Genomic DNA, 7323 nt, shown 5'->3' on the forward strand with positions numbered 1-7323 from the left:
ATGTGTTCTAACCAGGCCACCTCTCCGAGAAAGGTTGTTTCCCCAGGTGGGGATTTTTCCCTGGAGTTAGGGATTAACAGGACTAAGGAAGGGAATAAATTAGTAAAACCCCTTAACTAAGTGCCAGGCAGGTAGTTAATCACTTTAACTATGAAGAATCACGCTTAAACTACATAATCTTTACTTAGGATAATCTCCTTCAGTTACTTTCTTGTAGCTTAACAGAACAATAGAGTAGTGATCTTGGAATGGAGATAACAAACGCCCTAACCTTTGGAATAGAATGGATAAAATTAAAATCAACTGGTATAATACAGATATAACAGGAGAATAAAAACAGAACCTGTCTAGAGAACCTGGTTAGGCTGCTGATCACCTGAACACTGTCTCCGTCCACACCTTTGGGAACCCCTGGACCTGTTGGGGCTGGACTCCAACAAGGTATCACTGGGAGGAATTGACCTCCAGGCCAATTGGCTGTGAGAATCAACTGTGTCTGGAGTGGGAGAACTTTTGTGCTGGAGACACCCTTATGGGGCAAGACATGCTTCAGTGGGGCTTTGGTGCTCACTGAGTCTGCCTCCTGAGTGTTCCTTATGGATCTGAGGAGCTATAATCTGGATGGTCCCACTCTGACCCTGGGTACACTGGCTCTTGGATCTCTAAGGAGGTGCTAATTTAGCCTCTTCCTGAGGCTACCCAGCAGGAGCTATGGAGAGACCTGCAGATTCCTCTTCTTTGTTTGGGGTTTGGAGGTGCCCAGATGAGGCCCAGCTGTGAAGCAACGCAAGTTGCTGTGGGGCCTTCGGCCTTCTTTTGGATGTTCTGGGTCTCTCTGACTCAGCTGCAGTTTGTTAGGTAATTTTAGATTGCAAAGGGCCAGGCCCTTTCATATGCAAAAGCCTCTGCACACAGCTTGGGTGGGGCAGGGTCTCAGGGAATCAACTGGGTGGAGCAAACAGCTATGGCTGATCCTCAGCCCTGCCGGGAGTAGCCTGGGGTCTCAGTGTCTGGCGGTAATTGCTGCAAGCACCTCTGAGAGAAAGCCTCCCTCGAGTTCTGCCAGATGCCAGACAGTCCAGTTTCTCCCCATAAGAGTCTGGGTCCCCAGAGACTCACCCGGAAATGGAGTTCAGAGCAGTCAGGAGCTTGAGACTCCCTTCCTATTGAAAAAACAACTGCATCCTCAGTTTCCAGCCCTTTCTGTGTGCGTCTCCGTACCTCTGCACTTTACTTCCGCACCTCCTCTGAGTCTCAGTGTGCTTTTCTCTTTCCTTCTAGTTGTAGAATTTTCACTCAGCCAGCCTTCCTGTGGTTCTGGATGATGTCCGTTTTGTCTTATAGTTGTAGTTTTGAAGTGGTTGTGGAGGCAGCAATTTCTGGTGTTTACCTATGCCGCCATCTTGGTTTCTCCTTCCAAAACCCCAAGTCTGTTCTTCAAAAAGTATGAGTATGTGTGTGTGTGTGTGTGTGTGTTGTGTGTTTGTATTTAGAAAAAAAGAAGAAACATAGAAAGTGTTGGCTGCTTTTTTCATTTTTACCCCTTCATGTTATTCTGTATCTTCAAGTTTTCTCTAATGAACATGTATTATTCTCATAGCAATAGCTGTTATTTTAAAAATTCAGTCACCAATTTTTTTTCATTCAACAAAGATTTTTCTAGCACACACTACATGCCGAGCAATATTCTAGACTCAAGACACTGATGGAAAAGTCAGCAGGCAGGTTTTCCCCAAGACACCATCTAGTTTGCATTTAATTCTCCTTACTTTTTTTATGCACTAGTTTTGTCTCCACAAATAAACTGTTATCTCCTCAAGAAAGGAACCCTGTGGTCCTTCACGGTAACGTGGGGACAGCACACACTCCATGCTCAAGGGAAGAACTCAGTGATGCATTCCACTTCCATTCCTGGGACACACTGAAAAGGGGCCAGTTTCCTAACATCATTAGGGGAGAAAAGAAGAGGTGTCTTTGTATTTGGGGCTGGTATCTTCCCCCTTCCTCCCTTACATTGAGCATGACAGGGCTGGACATTCACGCCTGCCTCCATATCTGGGTTTTCCTGAGAGCACAGGAGCCTTTTGGCTGGCTGAGCCTTATGTAAGGGGAGCTTCTCTTTTTCTAGCCTCCACCTTAATACACATCAAACCGGCCTTTTCCCATAGTTAAGCAACTTGAGAGCATGGCAGCTGACCTGTCCTCTTGGGTTGAGTTCTTTGTCGTTTTTGTTTTTGTTTGTGGTGGGTTTTTTTGTATGTTAATTTCTTTATTATTTTTTTATTTATTGATGAAGGTATTACATATTTGTCCTTTGTCATTTTCACTCTGTGGATCCCTTGGGCGGTCTGGTGAAGCCTGTGGGCCTTTCTTGGAATGCTTCCAATGCATACAATAAATACCCAGGATCACAGAAAACTACACATACCAAAATACAATTACCAAAGTATCCTTTCTAAAATATGTTTGTTGTATGTCTCCCTACATACTGAGAGCTTATTTTCTATAATTCTGAGAATTTTACAGAAATAAAGATATTGCACATTTCTTGTTAAATTTAAAAAATAAAATAAAACATATTTGTCACATAAATAGATTTTTTCTTTATATTGCATTAGAAAAATAAAACATTATATTTGAAATACAGTCAAGTAAAGTAAAATTTTAATTTTTAAAGACATACCCCTAAAAACTGTTTTTGCTTACCTTGAATAAGAACATAAAATGCTGGAATGGCCTGTGACAAGATAATACACAGGAACTGTTGGAAAGCCAATTGATTTTTATGTTTTTTATGGTAACATGTTGAAAATCCAATCTTCAAAGATAAGTGTTGAAAATGGAGTGAAAGCTTCCATAGTTCCTTCACAAAGTAAAAATAAGTGTCTCCCAGGAGCACCCAAACTCTCCAAGGATTTTTAGCGAAATTTCAGTGAGTGGATTTTTTGGTCCTAAGATCAATGAATTCATCTTTGGCTTGATCCACACCTTGGGTACAGTTTATGTAAGAAGAAAAAAGAATGAGGCTCTGGGGTTCAATTTTGTTGCCGTCAAGATAGAAATGACTTTTGCAAGAGTTCTAAAGTGTTTCCAGGTGTTTGTCGATTACTCTTTTAGATAAATTGACAGAATTTTGTAACTCATCTCCATGGAGGTAAAGCACTTTCTTCAGCATTTGAAAGTTTTCTACGTCAGTCCCTTATCGGCAGTTTGGCCGAGAAAGCTGGTTATGTTTTCAGAAGCATCCATGATGGGGACATCGGGACCCTGAATTGAAGGTCATCTCAGATGGTTAAAAATATCTGCCCAGTAAGCCAACCTAGCAGGCAAAAATGCTTTCTTTCCAAGTGCTCCAACATGGATTTTCTTTTTCTCTTAGAAAAAGTGGAACTTTCCTCTTGAAAGTCAGTGAGCTTCTCCGCGGTAGAGAAGCCCCTGGTTTTCTGCTACATTTTTGGACAAAACCTATTAAAAATGCTATGAATCAGAGACCAGCTTTTGCCAAAGCTGATGACTTTTATGGCTGTCGACAGGAGTCCTCTCTCAGGAGGCTGGGCCAGACGTGCCTGTGTTAAATGCAGCAGGTGAGTGCAGCCTGAAGTGCTTCCTTCCCGAGGGTAACACCGGCGCCGCCTCCCGCAGCTCAGGAGCTCCTGCCAAGGATATGAAGCTGTAAAAGCAATGCTACACCCTTTCCAAATGTCAGCGTCTGTCGTTTTCAAAGGGGCCCACAAAACAAGAATTCCTCTTTGTTGGCGTTAGATGGTCATCATGGGCAGAACACGGACGTGGCTAATTGAAAGGCGACTGTGGTTCTGGGTGACAGCTCTTCCACGACCCACTGGCAAACATGCCCACTGTTGTTGAAAGCACTTGGTCTGACCTCACAGCCACCCCAGCTCACTGCTTCCTCGGTGCACGCGGCTCCGGGTGAAGGTCTCCCGTGGTGCGAGCCTTCTTTTGTTTGACACTTGGTAGAAAATCTGAAGGGTGTTTTCAGAAAAGGTTCTCATGACATGGGGAGTCCACAGTTTGAAGTCCCCTAGCTTTTTAAAATTGAGCTTTCTTGTCTACATACACACAAAGCCCTGCGTTTCCTCTGGGTACATTTTCTAAGAGGATATACTGAAGTGCACGTTCAGGCTCCCTGACTTCCAAAGTCCATTCTCAAGAATTTCTCTACAGAAGAAAAAACGTTGTTATGGCCTTTCTGTTCCATTGAGGCATTAATGTACATGGACCAGTATGCGATTTTCACCAGACCTTCCTTTTCTTTGCCGGCTCAAGACAAATTGGGTCTGTAAAAAATAATATTAAATAAAGCCATAATAAAGTATGTTGTTCCATTGATATTCTTTGAAATGTAATTTTTGTTTGTGATTTCTAAGTAATTTGTTTGATAAATCTACATAGAATGGAATAACGTGTGTGTTAATTAAGTAAAGTATAAATTATTCATCAAGTTGTATGACAAATAAGTAAAACAAGGCAGGTTTATGATTAGCCAAAGGTTTTGCATTATTAACATCTTTTAACCTCTGCATCGATGGGGGTTGGAGGGAGGGGTGTTACAGTTGTTTCCCAGGAGTCTTGTCCTCTCTGGAATTTAGCTATTGTTCCAACTTTCTAGAAACAATGGTTTTCATTTCTCATATTGTCGCCATTTCCCACAAAGGTATTTTTTAATGTTTGGCATTTAACAGGGTAATAGTACAAGTACAATGTGTGAATAACCTACTGTGCACATAAGACTACGTCATAATGCAGACATGTGGAAAGGGAAAAACAGGTCAAAGACAGGATTGTCTCACGGAGCCTCCTGCCCTGTGCATGGCCCATGTCACCATGCATTCCGTTAGCAATCACAAGAAGTCACTCTTTTAAAAAAACTTCACCTGAGCATATGTTTTTCATTGATTCTAGAGAGAGGAGAGGGGAGATGGATTGGAGAGGGAAGAGAGGGGGAGAAATGAGAGAGGGAGGGAGGAAGGAAGAGAGAGAGAGAGAGAGGAGGAGAGGGGAAGGGAGGGGAGGGGAGGGGGGGAGAGAGACATGGATCGGTTCCCACTTATCCTGTACCAGGAATGGAACCTGAAACCTAGGCATATGCCCTGACTGGAAATCGAACCCTGTGACCTTTTTGATGTAAGGGATGGCACTCCAAACAACTGAGCCCCACTGGCCTGGGCACAAGAAATCACTTAAATATCACACTTGGACAGTTTGCTCAGCAATTGGACGTTTGAATTTGTCTCTGTCATCAAAGGCTACATTGTGGATGGAGAGTGAAAAACTGACATGAGAGCAATTCAGACTTGCAAAACTCCAGCTCACTATGAACATGATTCATCTCCTTCTGCACTGACCCACAGATGGTTACAGCTAAGGAATGCTGAAGTGTCTGGGCCGCTCACTCTGTTCACGCCCAGGGGCCACCTGCCCACGCAGAGTTGTAGGCCGCAGCCAGCTACCTCGCAGAGTCTGTGCGAAGGCGGATCCCACGCTTCCAGTGGCCGGTCTAACAGCTCTGGAGCTTCAAAGCAGTGGTAGGCGTAGACATTTCCAGCTACCTACAACCATAGCAATGGGATATGAAAATATTTGTGATTTCCATTGATGACAAAATCACAGGTCATGTTAACACTGCCAGCTTGTTGTCACATTCGTAATTGAAGGAAGTGCTGCATTTCAGATAGAGGGTAGTCGGGTAGTCATACTATCTGCTGTCTTGTTACCCTTGCACACAGTTCTTTGGACAAGGTTGCTTTAGGTCCAGTTCACAGCTTATTCTCCCGTTTTAATATTCCAGAGGTTTGAGGTATACACGTGCAAGGCAGTTCCTCTAGGGACGGGGAGGCAGCTCCGGCTCCACTTTAAAGCGTATTCCTTTATCATTTTTTTAAAATATGTTTTATTGATTTTTTACAGAGCGGAAGGGAGAGGGATAGAGAATTAGAAACATCGATGAGAGAGAAACATCGATCAGCTGCCTCCTGCACACCCCCGGCTGGGGACGCGCGTGCAACCAAGGCACATGCCCCCGACCAGAATCGAACCCGCGACCCCTCAGTCCGCAAGCCGACGCTCTATCCACTGAGCCAAACCGGTCAGGGCCTTTATCATTTTTTTACAAACTGCACAAAGTTGCCATGAAGATGAAATGGGATCATGTATGTAAAGCTGTTAGCAGAGTGCCCAGCACACGGTGTAAACATTCGGCAACAGTGTCTATTCTTGTCTGCATCACTGTTGTCGAACTGAGACAGAGACCTGGAGATCAGCTCGGGAGCAATCTGGTTGTGCAGATGAGGAAATGTGCTTCAAAGAGGCTCCAGTGGCAGAACCAGCAGGAGCAGCCAGATTGAAGGCCCCTACTGGGTACCATTTCCGTCACAGCCAACATCGGCCTGGTTCTCTGTGCTCCAACAGCTCAGTGCCCTCCCAGGGATGAGAAAGTATGGAAAGGAAGCAGCCATGGAATCTTTCCTTCCGGCCCAGGTGTGTTGAGCTATTGGATGGATGCAGAAAGGACCAAAGGAGAACAGCCATTCCCCGGGAGCCCAAAGGGACACAGCCCAGCCCAATGTCCTAATTAGTCCTGTACTGTCCATCTCTTTCACCAGGCCCTCCTGGGAAGGATATTCAGACTGTTTATTGGGCTTCCTTTCAACACTGTAGTAACTCCCCGCCCCCCACCCCGAACCAACACAGATGAATTTCCTCCTAATGGCATCCTCATCATACCGATAGCCAAGTGTTAGTTTGTGAGGATGCAGTTCAGAAACAGTCTCAGGTGCACACACATCAGAACAAAAAATATATTCCTTGAGGCTGCCCAATGTTTCAGCTTCTTCACAATACCTGGAAAGAGGAGGGAAGGAGGGAGGGAGAGAGAGAGAAAGAGAGAGGCTGTGTGTGGAGGGGCAACACAAGCCATCACTTTGAAAAGGTATACTTCCCCTGGAGAAAAGGTTTAAGGAAATAGGCAGGCAGATTTAATGAAAAACTCCAAGTCTATTGATTGAAATCGGTTGTAATTTTCTCACTATTTGAGAACACATCATCTTCGCATTAGGCAAACATTGTATACCTATGTGCATAGAAAACAAAAACTTGCCAAGAGATGGGTGTTTAGCCGAGATCCCTCAACCTACTGCACCAGGAGCCCACATTTCCTTCTCTGTTGTTTTTATGATGAAACTTGCCCAGGCCCCTCCAGACTGAAGGCCCCCTCTGCCCCTCCCCTGGGAATCGCACTCACCATGAGAACAGGCAGCTGCTCCAGAATGCATCGCCCTCCCTGGCCTCTTCCCCACCCTGGTC

The sequence above is a fragment of the Myotis davidii genome, unplaced genomic scaffold (assembly GCF_000327345.1).
Source record: "Myotis davidii unplaced genomic scaffold, ASM32734v1 scaffold678, whole genome shotgun sequence".
Taxonomy (NCBI): domain Eukaryota; kingdom Metazoa; phylum Chordata; class Mammalia; order Chiroptera; family Vespertilionidae; genus Myotis; species Myotis davidii.